The following is a 17,524-nucleotide window of genomic DNA, read 5'->3' as shown; positions in this document are numbered from 1 at the left end:
TCTGAGTGCTCTAGACTCAACTCATGAGCCTCCACCTGTGCCCACTTGTTACTTGCGTCTGTTGTTGGGTACAAGTGCAATAGACTCGCTCATAAAAGAGAGCGAGTACACGACTTCGCAGGTATAGCTTTGGACTCGCTGTATTCCTGCTACATAAGCAACAGTTTTGAAATAAACTTCCGCCATTGCACTGTAAATTACTGTTCATTTATATCACACAATCATTATTTCGGTTTTATAGCCATTCTCAAACGGAAGTTGAAATGTCACAAAATGTCCGACCTATTTAAATAATAGGCTAGCAAGCTACACTGACAATATCACAAATTTCCAGCCTAACCGGTTGCAAATAGAATTCAAAATTCTTTAACTAGTTCTTCTGAAGAAGGCGCCCCTAGTTGCCGTTGAAAATCATAAGACTACTTTGGTGCAGCTCTCTTTGCTACTCGAACCTGCCGTGCAAACCACTTCATCTCCGAACAACTACTGCAACTTACATCCTTCTGAATCTGCTTACTGTTTTTTTCTCTTTGTCTCTCTCTACGATTTTTACGCCCCCCACTCCCCCACACCCCACACGCAAACATGATGTCTCAGACCGTGTCTCATCAACCGACCCCTTCACTTAGTCAAGTTGTGCCACAAATTCCTTGCGTCCCCAATTCTATTCAGTACTTCCTCATTAATTACGATATCAACCCACTTAAATTCATCATCATTCATCTGCCGCACCACATTTCAAAAGCCATTTTCAAACAGAATCGGTAGTTTATTTAAAAGACGTTTCGTAACTATGACGTATAGCTTGGTTTAGGCGATAACAATGACGTTACAAGCTACTACTACTACTACTACTACTACTACTACTTCGTGATCAGGCCCAGTGGACCACACGCATCTACAAGTTTCCTCCTCCACTGTATTCTGTCCATTTCTACTGAGAGGCACCCACAGGCCTTGCTCATACTGAGGCATCAAGCAGTCAGGCCTGCAAGATGAGTGGTCTGCCAAGCGAGTGGATTCATTTTTATTTATCGAGTAATATGAACTCTCGTACTCTCAATTAAGTTATAAATTACCCTCCTGTATGAATAATACGCAACGGAAACGCACTTCTGACTATCAGTAATTTACAGAACTCTGACTGTTCACTACGCACTGGCAATACCACATTTTCTTTTTGTCTTTTAATTAACGGCTTTCATCAACACGTGGCCACCGCACTGAATATGAATGGCGCACACATTATAAATTCGGGACATCATGACAACATACAATTCGAAGGAAAAGTCCACCAATCTTTTTCTTTTCACTATCTTATTTATTCCGATAAATTCTATAACCTAAACACACAAATTCTATAACCTACAACAATAACACATGAGAAATTCCGCCCAGTGGGCATGGCTTTGCATTGGTGAATCTCTATATTATGGTCTCGTAATTATTTAACGCTACAGTGCACTTTCTGGATAGGATGGTGGCTCTTTTATTATTTCTCACACTTCGACTCTCACAATCATCATCACGAAACTTTCCTCCAGACCGAGCAGTATAAAAGGAACATGCATAACCCACTACCCCTGAAACTACCTTGCTACTCTCCCATGCAAACCACACATACCCAAATTACATGACATACAACACACTACTACATGGAATACAACACAATAAATAGTCACAACACTATCACTTTCAGATTTCCCACTTCAATTAGCATTTATCCCAGTTTCACACGACACTGCCCCACTACGTAATTCTACTTTCCTACTATGAACTCTGGAGATATAATCACGTCTTCCTGTGCAATGCAAGCCATGTGGCGTTGCTGGATAGATGGCTGACTCACCTTGCATCTCTCTCAGAGTATTATAGTTTGAATCAAGCGTCACATGGAAACATATCTCGCAAAGTAATATTAAGAACATATTCATCACACACACGAGTCCTCAACCGACACCATGGACGAGTACTTCTCTTTATCCTTTGTCTCATGCACAGATTGAGACTCACACAGTACTCACCACGTGGAAGTACTCGTCTCTAATTTCAAGTCCTGCACACGCCATTTCTTAAATATTTCAACTTATAGTACACACGCTAGTAATTCAGCTTAACTTAAGCACACGGAAGTATTTCAACTTATTGCTACACGTGGTTTCATTGTGACCGTTGGTCACTTCCGAAGATTACTACGATCCCATTAATATTACCTGCCTGACATTTAATTCGCCCCACAAAAGTTCCTGAAATAGAGAAATTATTATTTCAAACTACTCTTAAATATTCCACATGCATACCATGTCTCCACTCTTTTGTCTTTATGGAGCACAACTAAGACAAGTCTTAACAGCACAAGATCCAGCGGCAGAGTGCTGAAACATGGCCGTTCTTCAGGTCCTCTCGCACCTCTGTCGAAGTGGGGGAGCACCTTGCTACCATATTGGTCAGCCACATTTCAGGCGCTCAAAGCTCAGGTAAATTTCATCTCTTTGGTCCCACCAAAGGTGGCCAAAGGATCGTCTCAAAGATGATCATATATTCACATTCACTATCTGCGGTTAGCAGACGACCATACATTCATTCATTTCACAGATCTCACCAAACTGGATGTAGGGATTTATTTTGTGGGAGTGCACATGTGATCAATTAAATAAATAAATTGTCATTCTTTAACACACTGGTATCCGGCTTAGCTGTATTAATTGAAATTCAGTTATTTTACAAAAAAAAGTGTTGTTCTGACAAAAATAATGAAGTATGTTGTACCTATTGTCAATGTCGGGCAGTACTGTACCCTTTCACTGCTATCCGCCATTCGTCCACATCTATTGACACTTGGTTTAAATCTTCCAAGAGTCCATCCCTCCAACGCTTCTTGGGTCTCCCTGGCGGTCTCTTTCCTGTAGATGTGAAATCCAGGAGCTTCCGAGGCCATCTGTGATCCTCCATCCGGGCCACATGGCCGGCCCACTGCATTCGTTTGGTTTTGACAGTTCCTGCTTTGTTGGGCTGCTGGTATAGTTCCCCAAGCTCTTGGTTGTATCTGATCCTCCATTCCCCTGTATCTGCATCCAGAACCGGACCGAAGATCTTCCGAAGCACTTTCCCCTCAAAAACAAGGAGCTTATGGAAATGGTGTTTCCGGATACTCCGCGTCTCTCAGCCATATAGCACAACAGGCTGGATCAGGGTTTTGTACAGTCGAATCTTGTATTGTCTGGAGAGATATGTGGACCTAAACAGTTGTGCTACGTCTGCAAAAGAAGTTGTATCGGCTGAAGATGGGTTGTTACAGGTAAGTATCAGCAAAGAGGTGGCCGGTAGTCGTTGATATAACATCTAGTGCGTCACTCCCGTATCACTGTATCTTCGTTTCGAATAACAATGTGGTGGCATCACTAATGATGGCCCTATTGTAGAGCACCGCATATTTGTTTTTGTTGTTTCGTAGGAGAAAAACATTCCATGAAATATTTGTTTATTATTCAAATCTCAGAATCTTCAGAAACATCACAGGCAGATGGTCACTCTCGACAAAACGGTATCAACTAAGATAAATATATCGGTGAGCGTTGTGGATTTAGGTATCTACAGGGTGGACGAAATAAAACTTACTTGGAAAATACACTCTGAGGGGAAAAGAAGGAATGAAACGACGAACAACTGATTACAATATCCGAAACATTGGATTATTGATTCAAGAGAAGAACTTCAGAAATTGCGCAAGTCAGTAATGAGATGGTCCTTCTCTGGTCCTTATGCAAGCAGTTATTCGGCTTGGCAGCGATTTAAAGACTAGTTGTATGTTCTCCTGAGAGATATCCTGCCAAATTCTGTCCAATTTTCATGGCTTCCCGTGAGGAGCATAAAAACGGGGCATATAATATCTGTCGATGTTCCATTGTGCTGTACTGGGGTCGTGGATGACAGCCAAAGGGGTCCTCCTATGAAAAGATGTTGAACCCCAGACCATTGCTCCTGACAGTCGGGCCGCTTGGCATGCGACAGCCAGGTTGGTATCTAACCGCTATTCAAGGCGATTACAGACACGTCTTTGGCCTGATGTCTAATTGACTGGAGTAGATTGTCTTCAGTGATGAGTCTCGCTTCGAACTGGGCCACGATGACAAATGAAGACCTGTCTGGCGACGCCCCGGACAGCTTCTACTGCTTGTCTCCCTGCTTGCCAGAAAGGTCGCCAGATCCCTCCCCAATTGAGAACGTTAGGAGTAGGGACGATCCAACGCGTCAGTTGGACAGAATTTGGCACAACGTCCCTCAGGAGGATATTCAGCAATAATGGCATGCGTAAGGTGCAGAGGGGGACCAATGCGTTATTGACTTTCTGAGCTAGTGAAGATATTCTCTTGAATAAATCATCCAGTTGTCGTGAAAGTGTAACCATTTGTTTGTATATGTACATGACAACCATGTCTTTACGTCCTGTTCGGGCAATTCGTTCATGGTACTTTCTTTTAGTGTGTTTTCCAAGTCCGTTTTATTTATTCCACCTAAATATATATTTATGTGGATGAAATATTTTCTGGGCCAGTTTTATATTGCATACCTTGTACCGATAAAGGCTCGACCAAATTCCAGTAAATAAACATAGCTAGATTTCAATGTTGTCCAGTGATCAAGGGATTGTGGATGTCCGCTCATCGGAAAATCTTTCCTACTACCGAACGAATATTCTGCAGCGACTTCGCAAAATATAGTTCCTATCGTGGCTTCACTTCGAAGATAGCAGCCTCTGAAGTTCAGCGCTCCACTTCTTTTGTGGCTCACAGGAAAGACGGCTATGCCGCTGTAGAGGCGGACGTTACTAAGTTTGCGAGGGCCTGCCGGGCGTATGACGCCAACACGTGGCGGCAGTTAGCGCTAAGGGCGCCCCCTCCCCCTTCCCCCGCCCCCGCCAACCAGCTTGCGGCCGCAGTCAGCAACCTGCCTGCGGTCTTACCTTCCTAGCTGGAAGCTCCCGCTGTCACAGCCGTTCAGAGGTACACCTTCGCTTTTATATCTCTCGATTTTCTCCTCTGCGTTTCTTCGAAATGATTTGCGAGGTATGAGATGAACGAATTTTCTTGAATCTGCAAATGTGCTTTCGATATGTGCAGTGCCGAAGCTTTCAGATTACAACAGTCAGCCACGTTCTTCTCTCATACAGAAGCACTGGCCAAACCTAAGGCCTCTCTAAATGCACTGCGCAGCAGAATTAAATGATCGCTTTTTCAGAAACCTGCATTTCCTACCCATTGCGACGTTTAAGTTTGAAATTAGGGCCATAAGTGCATACAGCCCTCCTCAGCGCCCATCAGAATCGACATGAAAATACGTCAGAAGGTGACATAAAGAACCACAATGAAACCACTTCTTTCCCTGAAGTGCTGATTCCCACACATTTCCCGGTCGAAAACGACAGTTCACAGTGTAATGCGGAACAGGGAGACGTTCTCGACAATCTCTGACACTGCTGACAATTCGATCGTTTCAACCCTTCTCTAAGGACAATGTGGGGCTCCAACCCCATTAAACGTGACTGGAATGCAACGCCACCGATATTTTTGCTGTGGTGTACGGTGTGCAAACAGTAGGGACCGTTCAAGAACATCCGATGAAACTCGAACGTGATCCGAAACAGCAAAGAGTACTTGCGCTTTTTCACTTCTATTTCGCGTCCTCCTGTGATGTGATCAAAATCGAGAGGCAGGGGGGGGGGGGGGGGGGAAGAAGGGAATTTGCGACACTGAAACATGAGTGAATAAAATGGCAACGAGTCCTTCCAAGACTCCTCAGTTCGGTAAAACTCTCGATGTCCTTACTCGTCTGTACTGAGCATGCTTTCTTTCCTTTTTTTGGGTCATCAGTCTTCTGACAGGTTTGATACGGCCCGTCACGAATTCCTCTTCACCTCCGAGTAGCACTTGTAGCACTTGCAAACTACGCCCTCAACTATTTGCTGTATGTATTCCAATCTCTGTCTTCCCCTGCAGTTTTTGCCCTCTGCAGCTCCCTGTAGTACCATGGAGGTCATTCCGCGATGTCTTAACAGATGTCCTATTATCCTGTCCCTTCCCCTTCTCAGTGTCTTCCACATATTCATTTCCTCGCCAATTCTGCACAGAATCTCCTCATTGCTTACCTTATCAGTCCACCTAATTTTCAACATTCGTCTGTTGCACCACACCTCAAATGCTTCGATTCTCTTCTGTTCCGGTTTTCCCACAGTCCATGTTTCACTACCACGCAATGCTGTGTTCCAGACGTATATTCTCAGAAATATCTTCCTCAAATTAAGGTCTATGTTTGATACCAGTAGACTTCTCTTGGCCAGAAATTTCCTTTTTTCCTGGGCTAGTCAGATTTTCATATGCTCCTTGCTCCGTCCGTTATTGTTTATTTTGCTGCCTAGGTAGCAGAATTCCTGAACTTCATCTTCTTCGTGACCATCAGTCCTGATGCTAAGATTCTCACCGAGCGAGGTGGCGCAGTGGTTAGCACACTGGAGTCGCATTCGGGAGGACGACGGTTCAATCCCGTCTCCGGCCATCCTGATTTAGGTTTTCCGTGATTTCCCTAAATCGCTTCAGGCAAAATGCCGGGATGGTTCCTTTGAAAGGGCACGGCCGATTTCCTTCCCCATCCTTCCCTCACCCGAGCTTGCGCTCCGTCTCTAATGACCTCGTTGTCGACGGGACGTTAAACACTAATCTCCTCCTCCTCCTCCTAAGATTCTCGCTGTTGTCATTTCTGCTACTTCTCATTACTTTCGTCTTACTTAGATTTACTCTCAGTCCAAATTCTGTACTCATTAGATTGTCCATTCCATTCAACATATCAGGAAATTCTCCTTCATTTTCACCCAGGATAGCAATGTCATCAGCGAATCGTATCGTTGATACCCTCTCACCTTTAGTTTTAATTCCACTTCTAAAGATTTCTTTTATTTTCATCATTGCTTTCTCGATGTACAGATTGAACAGTAGGGGGCGAAAGACTACATCCCCCTCTTACACCCGTCGTTCTTGGTCGTCTACTCTTATTATTCCCACTTGGCTCTTGCACATATTGTGTATTACCCGTCACTCCCTATAGCTTACCCCCTATTTCCTTCAGAATTTCGATCTTGCTCCATTTTACATTGTAGACGCTATTTACAGGTCGAAAAATCCTATAAACGTGTCCTTATTTTTCTTTAGTCTTGTCTACATTATCAACCACAACGTCAGATTTGCCTTTCTGGTGTCTTTAACCTTTTCTAAGGCCAAAGTGATATTCATCGGGCACGTCCTCAATTTTCCTTTCCATTCTTCTGCATATCACTATTGTCAGCAACTTGGGCAAATGGTCTCTTAAGCTAATTATGCAATAATTCTAGCACTTTTAGCTCTTGCAGTCTTTGAAATTGTGTGGATGATATTTTTCCGAAAGTCAAATGGTTCAAATGGCTCTGAGCACTATGCGACTTAACTTCTCAGGTCATCAGTCACCTAGAACTTAGAACTAATTAAACCTAACTAACCTAAGGAGATCACACACATCCATGCCCGAGGCAGGATTCGAACCTGCGACCGTAGCGGTCGCTCGGTTCCAGACTGTAGCGCCCAGAACCGCCCGGCCACTCCGGCCGGCCTCCGAAAGTCAGATGGTATGTTACCAGACTCATTCATTCTACACACTAACGTGAATAGTCGTTTTGTAGCCATTTCTCCCAATGATTTTAGGAGTCACGATGGAACGTTATCCATCCCTTCTGCTTTATTTGATCTTCTCCAAAGCTCTCTTAAATTCTGGTTACAACACTGGATCCCCTGTCTCTTCTAAATCGACTTTTTCTTCTATCACATCAGACATATCTTCCCCCTCATAGAGGCCTTTAATGTACTCTTTCTACCTGTCCGATGTCTCCTCTGCACTCAACAGTGTAATTCCCGTTGCACTCTTAATGTTACCACCCTGGCTTTTTGTGTCACCGGAAGTTGTTTTTACTTTCCTGTGTGCTGAATCTATTCTTCCGACAATCTCTTCGTTTACGATGTCTTCACATTTTTCCTGCTTCCATTTCGTCTGAGATTCCCTGCACTTCCTATTTATATCATTCCTCAGCGTCTTGTTTTTCTGTATTCCTGAATTTTCCTGAACATTTTTGTACTTCCTTCTTTCATCGATCAACTGAAGTATTTCTTCTGTTACCGATGGTTCCTTCGCAGTTACCTTCTTTGTATCTATGTTTTCTTTCCAACTTCTGTCTGAGCATGATGTAGTCTAACTGAAATCTTCCCGTATGAACCGGTCTTTTCCATGTATACATCCTCCTCTTGTGATTCCCGATCAGAGTATTCGCTATTACTAGCTGTATTTTATTACAGAACGCAATTAGTCTCTCTGCTCTCTCATTCCTTGTTCCACACCCATATTCTCGTGTAACGTTTACTTCTCGCCCTTCCCCTACAAGTGCATTCCAATTCCCATATCTATTAGATTTTGAACTCCCTTTATGTACTGTATTGCCCTTTCAATATTCTCGTATACTTTCTCTATCTCTTCGTGTTCAACCTGCGACGTCGGCATGTATATCTGAATTATCGTTGTCGGTGTTGGTTTGCTGTCGATTCTGACAAGAACAATCCTGTCACTGAACTGATCAGTGTAACACACTCTCTGCCCTACCTTCCTATTCATAACGAATTCTAGATTCATTAGCCGCACAGGGTAAACGCGCGGTCCGAGACGTCTTGTCACGGTCCGTGCGCCTCCCCACGTCGGAGGTTCGAGTCCTCCCTCGGGCATGGGTGTGTGTGTTGTCTATAGCGTAAGTTAGTTTAAGTTAGATTAAGTAGTGTGTAGGCTTAGGGGCCGATGACCTCAGCAGTTTGGTCCCATAAGACCTTACCAGAAATTTCTAAATTTCCTAGACCCATGATACCATTTTCTGATGCTGTTGGTATTAACCTACACTCATCTGACCAGAAATCCTTGTATTCTTTCCACTTAACTTCACTGACCCCTACTATAGCTATATTGAGCCATTGCATTTCTCTTTTCATGTTTTCTAGCTTCCCTGCCACGTTCAAGCTTCTGACATTCCACGACCCGACTCGTAGAAATTATCCTTTCCTTGATTATCCAAGGCTCCCCTTGGCAGTCTCCTCCCGGAGATCCGAATGGGAGACTGTTCCGGAATCTTTTTTCAATGGAGAGATCATCATGACACTTTTTCAATTACAGGTCACATGGCTTGTGGATAAACGTTGTGTGTCTTTAATGCAGTGGTTGATCATTGCTGATTCTTCCGCCTTTACGGGCAGTTTCCCACCCCTGGGTCAAAGGAGTGCTCTGAACCTCTGTCCGCTCCTCCACCCTCTTTGACAAAGCCGTTGCCAGAATGAGAGGGACTTCTTATGCCGGAAGTCTTCGGCCGCTGATTACTGATTATTAATCAAAGTTTAATCGGAAGCGGATTTCGAACCTGGACCGATGATGTTTGGATTACTAATCAAAGATGGTACCAGCAGACCACGGATACTGCACCTGGACAACAAAAAATATACTTGTACAGACGGAACTCTTGGCGAGAGTTTCAGGCGCCTGTAGGTAGACTATGCTGCTGCACTTTCGCCACTACATTGCTGCTCTTGAGCCTAAAATTAGGGGTATAAAATCGCAGACATCCCAAGTGGCTGCAGATTAGCTAAAGGCCCAGGACTTTGCCACTGTTCTGTCTCGACATGTAAATTCTTAAAGTTCCTAATAAAGGTGGGTGGGTGTGAGAGGGGGACTTGCGTGAATAATGGGGAGGGGAAATTCGACAGACGATTTGCCGTTTTATTCACCCATGAAACACAGTGGCATGCTCCAGCGATGAAGCCGTAGAAGGACACAAAATAGAGGCACTGAAACAACCTAAGCATCCTTTGCTGCCTTATACCACATACGTTTTTCTTCAAACTGTTTTGAATGGTCCCTAGCTGTTTCAACCTGTACACGAGAGCTAAAATTGTGATCGCCCTGCGCTCCAGATAGGTGCGATATCGTTGGATGGTGATAAAGCACCACAATCCCATTAGAACAGGGCTGAAACGCCCGAGGGTGTCGGCAGTATCAAAGGTTGCAGGAAACAGGAAAAAGGGAGAACATCCTCCGATTGCTTAAATTAAACGTGCCGTATCAAATAGTAACCCTGCCGATACCACGTATATTCTGGAGAAAGTCACAAGTAAAGGAAGATGTGCGGTATTGAAGTTATTAGATGGACAACTTGGTTTTGTCAACAACGCATCTGGAGTTCAGTTTTGGTCATTTTCAACCACTATCACCCACCACACCACAAAATCCTCCCTCCTGCAACAATTACGGGACCTTCTATCTAATAAGACGCACTTCCGAAAACATTGGCACGACTTTCGAGATCCAGCAGACCGCTGACGAGTCAATCAGCTCAGTCACCAAATCCGAAGACAACTACAGCACAGAAACCAGCGGTGAGGAGAAAACTGATTTAGAAAAACCACAGAAACTAAGGATGTTAGCCGGTTACGTATTATCAAACGATGTGCGAATATGGACTCAATGTCTTAAGGGGAAACCACATTTGGAGGCTGTTTGACAGTGATTTTTGGGATATTTTTTGGTGAGAAGGATTAATTAGAATGTAATCAAATTTTTACGTAATTTATTCATATTTCGAACAGTTTTTGTGAATTTGGTTGAATAATTTCAGCCAAAAATAACCAAGTTACGCTGTTATGTCCGCTGAAGGTTGTGAGTATGGTTCTCCAATTGCATGCAGTGTAGCCATTCCGATTTTCATCTGAAATCAAAATCGTTTTGATTTTACATTGTTAACTTATTTTCTAGAATATGAACCTCAATGGGCCGGCCGAAGTGGCCGTGCGGTTAAAGGCGCTGCAGTCTGGAACCGCAAGACCGCTACGGTCGCAGGCTCGAATCCTGCCTCGGGCATGGATGTTTGTGATGTCCTTAGGTTAGTTAGGTTTAACTAGTTCTAAGTTCTAGGGGACTAATGACCTCAGCAGTTGAGTCCCATAGTGCTCAGAGCCATTTTTGAACCTCAATGCAGGTCAAACTAATGAAAATTAAAAATTTTGCATGCGTTGGAACAATTTACTTCCATTTTCACGATATTTTCTCTGATTATGCAAAGAAAAAAATCTTTAAAATCATGATATCACCTCACAAGTGGGTTCACATATTTCGTAAGAATCATACTATCAATTTTCATAATGACCGGTTCTATACTTTTTGAGTTAGACTGAACGCAGAGGTGAAAAAAGTTATTTCGAGATAAACGATTTTGAAAAATAAATTCTCGGAAACTGGAAATTCAAGGACTGGTCTGCGTTTCCAGCACCATATAGGAATCTTTATTCTTCCTCAAAGGCTTCGTTTTGCGCTTGCAGCAGCGATTTCCGAGCTTTCCGACTTTCCTTCGATTCCAACAAACTACGTTGATTCTGTCGGATCACGCGCTGGTTATCCGCTTGCTCGGCATAATTGAAGCTTTGCGTGCCTACTTCAATTCTTGCATCGTTCATGGTCATCAGAAGGAATGAATTTCCTTCATTGAATAAGCCCGCTGCTAAATACGACGCCAATTCAACGACTTTTAGTCCGGAGTGCAAGTGTTTAGGACCTAATCGCCAAATAGTGGAATTAAAACTTTCATTCGCATGTTGTGTGTGGCCACCTAAACATCTCTCCAGTAATTCATATATTGGAAGAATTTCCTTCTGTACGTTGGGGTGCAATGGAGTAGGGTGTGATTCATATTTCGTTTCAAGGGCTGTTCGTTTCTGCCACTCGCACCAGCTGTCCTCTCACACAAGACAGTACTCGTATCGAGGATTTTCATCCATGTAAATTATATGATAATATGTCGCTCGAGCCTGAACCCGAAGTGCACTCAGTTCTATTCGATATCGAATTTCGTTTTGAAATTTTGACAGCGTTTTCTGGATAGTTAAGTTAACGATTTATGCAATAAAAAATCAGATTTTTTGAACCTCCTAATGTGGTTTCCCCTCTTAAATCTCAGTCAGTTTGCATAAAAAGAAGTGTTTCTAAATTACGACTGTTCAAGTGTCCATAGTTGACAGTGATTAATTGGCTTTTTTGTCGGTGATTGGTGGAACGACTTCGTATATATGAAAGAAAAGTTCAAAACCATGACTGTTTCTCAATACTGATGTACTGATTTTGCTATAGTCTGGTGAGGATCCCGTAACCCGAAACTAAGGCAACGAAATAATGTAATGCTGTAGAACGTCCACAATTTTGTGCTTTTCATTTATAAAGAGTTTCTGTGAATTCGTAAATATGGTTTGTGTTTACTTTTTCGATGAAGCTTTGTTTCTGAGTAATACCTCAGGCATCTGTTGTGTATTATCGGTGTTATAGTGTGTGCTGACTACAATATACAAATTTTATGCGGTTGGTTATAATTTCATTTAAATGCCACAGGAAGCAATGTCACGTCGACATATAAAATAATTAAAATACTCAAATATGTCGAGGTTTTGGCCGTGTTGTAGTGTCCGTCTTCAGTGCACGAATCCGTAGAAATTCTGTAGCAACGCCTCAGAGTGAGTTATTTCTTAATTTCAGTACTGAGATTCATTAGACAGTTCCGGAGCGAAGTCAGCTGCAGTTTACATACTCATGCTATCCCTTTCATTTCGTAATCCTTCCACGTCTTGAATGAGGGAGAAATTACTACTTGATTTTGTACGCCGCGTAATCTCTCTTATATTGAGTAAAAAACATTGTTGAAGCTGTGTGATTGATTTATTTAAAGAACAGGACCGGTTTCGTAACGTTACTTACATAATCGATTGAAGTCAGTTACAGTATGATAATGTAGTGCAATTGATACTAAACTTTCCCCCGATACCCACAATGTTACAAATGTTCGTGCCAGCCGCGGCACTGCCCTGTATTACATTAGTTTCATCCCCTAGTACGTGGTTTCAGTCGCCCTTCTATATTACTCTACCGTGCGCTGCGACGTAATATACTATTTGATAAAAAGTATCCGGACACCCTCACCTACTGCCACGTACTCCATATCAGCGCCCTCAGTAGTCATTAGACATCGTGAGAGAGCACAATGAGACACACCGCGGAACTCACGGACTTCGAACGTGGTCAGGTCATTGGATGTCACTTGTGTCATACGTCTGCACGCGAGATTTCCACACTCCTAAACATCGCTAGATCCACTGTTTCCGATGTAATAAAGAACTGAAAACATGAAGGCACACGTACAACACAAAAGCATGCAGGCCGACCTCGTCTGTTGACTGACAGAAACAGCTGACAGTTGAAGAGGATCGCTATGTGTAGTAGGCAGACATTTATCCACACCATCACACAGGAATTCCAAACTTCATCAGTATACACTAAAAGTACTATGACAGTTAGGCGGAAGATGAGAAAACTTGGATTTCGCAGTCGAGCGGCTGCTCATGAGCCACACATCACGCCGGTATATGTTAAACGACGCCTCGCTTGCTGTAAGAAGCGTAAACATTGGACAATTGATCTGTGGAAAAACGTTGCGTGGAGTGTCGAATCACGGTCCACAACGTGGCGAACCGATGGCAGGGTGTGGATATGGCGAAGGCCCGAAGAACCTCATCTGACAGCATGTATAGTGCCAACAGCAAAATTCTAGGCGGTTGTGTTACGGTTTGCTCACGTTTTTCATGGAGGGGCTTGCGCCCCTTATTGTTTGGTGTGGCACTATCACAGCACAAGGCTACATTGATGTTTTAAGCACCGTCTTGCTTCCCACTGTTGAAGAGCGATTCGAGGATGGCGATTGCATCCTTCAACACTATCGAGCAACTGTTCATAATGTCCGGCCTGTGGCGGAGTGGTTACACGACAGTAACATCCCTGTAATGGACTTGTCCGCACAGAGTCCTCACCTGAATCCTATAGAACACCTCTGGGATGTTTTGGAACGCCGACGTGGTGCCAGGCCTCACCGACTGACACATGTCTCCTCAGTGCAGCACTCCGTGAAGAATGGACTGCAATACCCCAAGAAACCTTCCAGCACCTGAATGAACGTATGCCTGCGAGAGTGGAAGCTGTCATAAAGGCTAATGAAGGGTCAACACCACATTGAATTCCAGCATTACCGATGGAGGGCACCACGAACTTGTAAGTCATTTTCAGACAAGTGTCTGGAAACTTTTGATCGCATACTGTATTTTAGAATGATGTTACATTCTAGAAGCCGAAGGAAAGTTTAATATTAATCGTAGTCCAGATTCATGTTGTAACTGACTTTATCTGATGATGTGACATTGCGCAAGCGATAGTGCTTTTTAAATAAAGTAGCCATATAGTTCCAGCAGTGTTTTTTACTCAACATGAAGTTTTTAGGTTTGTATTTGCTGCTGAATAAATTTTTGTGTCTTATCTTCTGGGCTACTCATGATTCATAGGCGAGATATACGTTGCTAGCACCGTAATTGTCGCCCAGTCTAATTCGAATATCACTTTGCCCAACAGCGTTACATTACAACTCCATAGTCATTTTTCCAACGATTCCCATTTAAGTTCCCTGTGCACTTCTGTTATAGTTTTCTGTGTATTATACCGTCGTTTTACGATACTGGAACAGTATTGAAGAAAATGTCACACTAGCGTCTTGTATCCGATTTCTTTTACAGATGCACTACATTCTCCAAGATCCCCTCCAACACCACCGAAATGTGGTGCTACAGAAGAACGCTGAAGATTAGATGGGTAGATTACATAAGTAATGAGGAGGTACTGAATAGAATTGGGGAGAAGAGGAATTTTGTGGCACAACTTGACTAGAAGAAGGTATCGGTTGATAGGACGTGTTCTGAGGCAACAAGCGATCACCAATTTAGTACTGGAGGCCAGCGTGGATGGTAAATATCGTAGAGTCGTAGAGGGAGACCAGGAAATGAATACACTAAGCGGATTCAGAAGGATGTAGGTTGCACGAGGTACTTGGAGATGATGAAGCTTGCACAGGATAGAGTACCATGGAGAGCTGCATCAAACCAGTCTCGGGACTGAAAACCACAGCAACAACAACAACATGTGCTGTAGTCCAGTAGACCTCACTTAAACGGTAATTAAAATTAACACCAGAACTACGGAGCACAGGAAAAGCGTATCCGTGAGGCCGTGTTTTGAACATTTTATGTGAGCTAGTTGGCAGAGCGTGTGGTCGTCTTTCCAAGGGAACCGCGTTCAAACGCTACTGATGACAAACTTCTTCCAACTGGTTACGGAAAGTCACCTTACAAGTCACGAAAATGTTTTCTCATACAAAAGTTTCACAAGGTTTCCTTTTTTTTAGTTTGAGTGGGAGTCGAACAATTGCTTCACACACGTTCGATTTTACGAATCTTGAACGCTAACCACTACCTTTTTTTTTAAAAAAACTCTCGTGGCGCCCAAAGGGAGGGGTGAGGACAAAGTGGGCAGGGGTCTGACTCCGAGGTCCGGCCACCATCTGCGGTTCCCAACCTCAAGGAACCAATAAAAGAGAACATGGAGTACAGGTATAATGAACATCAATAGCATTTTTTAGACTATCGACGCATAGTTTTTCGGACATTCAGATGACCTGAGAATATATCGGTTCTACGTGTGGAAGAGGCGGGGATCAACTCATTATGAGAGGGACACCCCAGCTCTGAGGTGGGTTAAGGAAGACACTGCAAAGGAAATTGGAGAAGAATTGTCTGTGTTTGTGATTGCACACAAAGGCACAGGGCGTTCATTAAAAAAGTGCCAAAAATCAAGACTCAGAAAAGAGGTAGTGAGCTGTGTGTCCGCAAACCCACTTAACAGAGTTCGCTTCGCTTGAGGGAAGTATCCCGCATCAGGAAAGAGGAGCAGCTCCGTAGATAGGTATCTAATGAGGAGTCGTACGGGTAATTAGGAATAACATCCGTCGCACCGGTAATCAGAGACCTCTTACCGATTTGCACAGAAGGCGATGCTCTTCTGTGTCCAAAACATCACAGGCGACCGCAACAGAGTGTCTGCGAGGTGAATCCCGTGAAGGAATAAACAGCATACATGTCTCCCACTGACAGTAAGGTATCATGCAGCCTGGACGTTAGTGTCAAGATAAGGAGCGCACACCGATCGCCAAATGGCACGGCATTCCACGTGGTGATGCTTCCCTCCAAACACAATGCTGCTGAAGAAAGCTACAGAACGTCTTCGTGGATATCAAATGCACTGTCATAAGCGCAGTACGGACGTAGCTCAGGTCGAATGAAAAGTGTCAGAAGTAAAAGAAAGACGGTGGGATATCCGAAACTGGGGTAGGTTCTGATAGTATGGTGCAAGGGCCGCCAGCAATATGCTGGTAAGGTACATAGGATAACGGCGCCACAACGCCATGTGAGAGACAATCAAAAGGGCTATTGCTCTGTCAGGTACATGATACAGACCTAAACGGTCCCTGAACCGCGAAAGTGTGAGGAGCACGTATCTTATCTTGAAAAGCAAGCCGTGGTCAACAAATGAACCGAATTACGCTAGCATGCGATGAGCCATGGATGGTGGAATAGGAAATGTCTGCGCCATGTGGGGTATACGTGACGGGAAATATACATTTACATATTTGTGTCTGCCGCAGAAGATCGAGTGCTCGTAAACGGTGATCTACGAGCCCAGCTCATTGTTCGGAAAGTGGACGCCGGCAGTTGAGGAAAATTTTGAGCCGTATATCACTGGCGAAATCGAGTCCGAAGCATCGGATATTATCAGCTACACGCAAAGGAACAGCTCTGTCATCAGGTATGGGGATACCTACACTATGTGATCAACATTATACGGACACATGGCTGAAAATGATTTACAGGTTCGTGGCGCCCTCCATCGGTAATGCGGGAATTCAATATGGTGTTTGCCCACCTTTATCCTTGATGACAGCCGGCCCTGGTGGCCGAGTGGTTCTAGGCGCTACAGTCTGGAACCGCGCGACCGCTACGGTCGCAGGTTCGAATCCTGCCTCCTGGCGCCAGTAGGAGGCGAAATGTCCGATAAAACTCCAGTGGGAGGCCGTCCGTAGAACCCGACTGGGTAGCATCATGGACTTCTTCCTCTGTAACTTTAGGAGATGGGACCTGTATAAACTGAAAGAACCAGAGGTTGTACTGAGTTTTAGGGAGTGCATAAGGGAACAATTGACAGGAATGGAAGAAATAAATACAGTAGAAGAAGAATGGGTAGCTTTGAGGGATTAAATAGTGAAGGCAGTGGAGGATCAAATAGGTAAAAAGACGAGGGCTAGTAGAAACACTTGGGTAACAGAAGAAATATTGAATTTAATTGATGAACGGAGAAAATATAAAAATGCAGTAATCGAAGCAGACAAAAAGGAATACAAACGTCTCAAAAATGGTATCGACAGGAAGTGCAAAATGGCTAAGCAGGGATGGCTAGAGGACAAATGTAAGGATGTAAAGCTTATCTCACTAGCGGTAAGATATGT

Source organism: Schistocerca serialis, chromosome 1 (assembly GCF_023864345.2).
Source record: "Schistocerca serialis cubense isolate TAMUIC-IGC-003099 chromosome 1, iqSchSeri2.2, whole genome shotgun sequence".
Classification (NCBI taxonomy): Eukaryota; Metazoa; Arthropoda; class Insecta; order Orthoptera; family Acrididae; genus Schistocerca; species Schistocerca serialis.
This window is presented reverse-complemented; position numbering follows the sequence as displayed.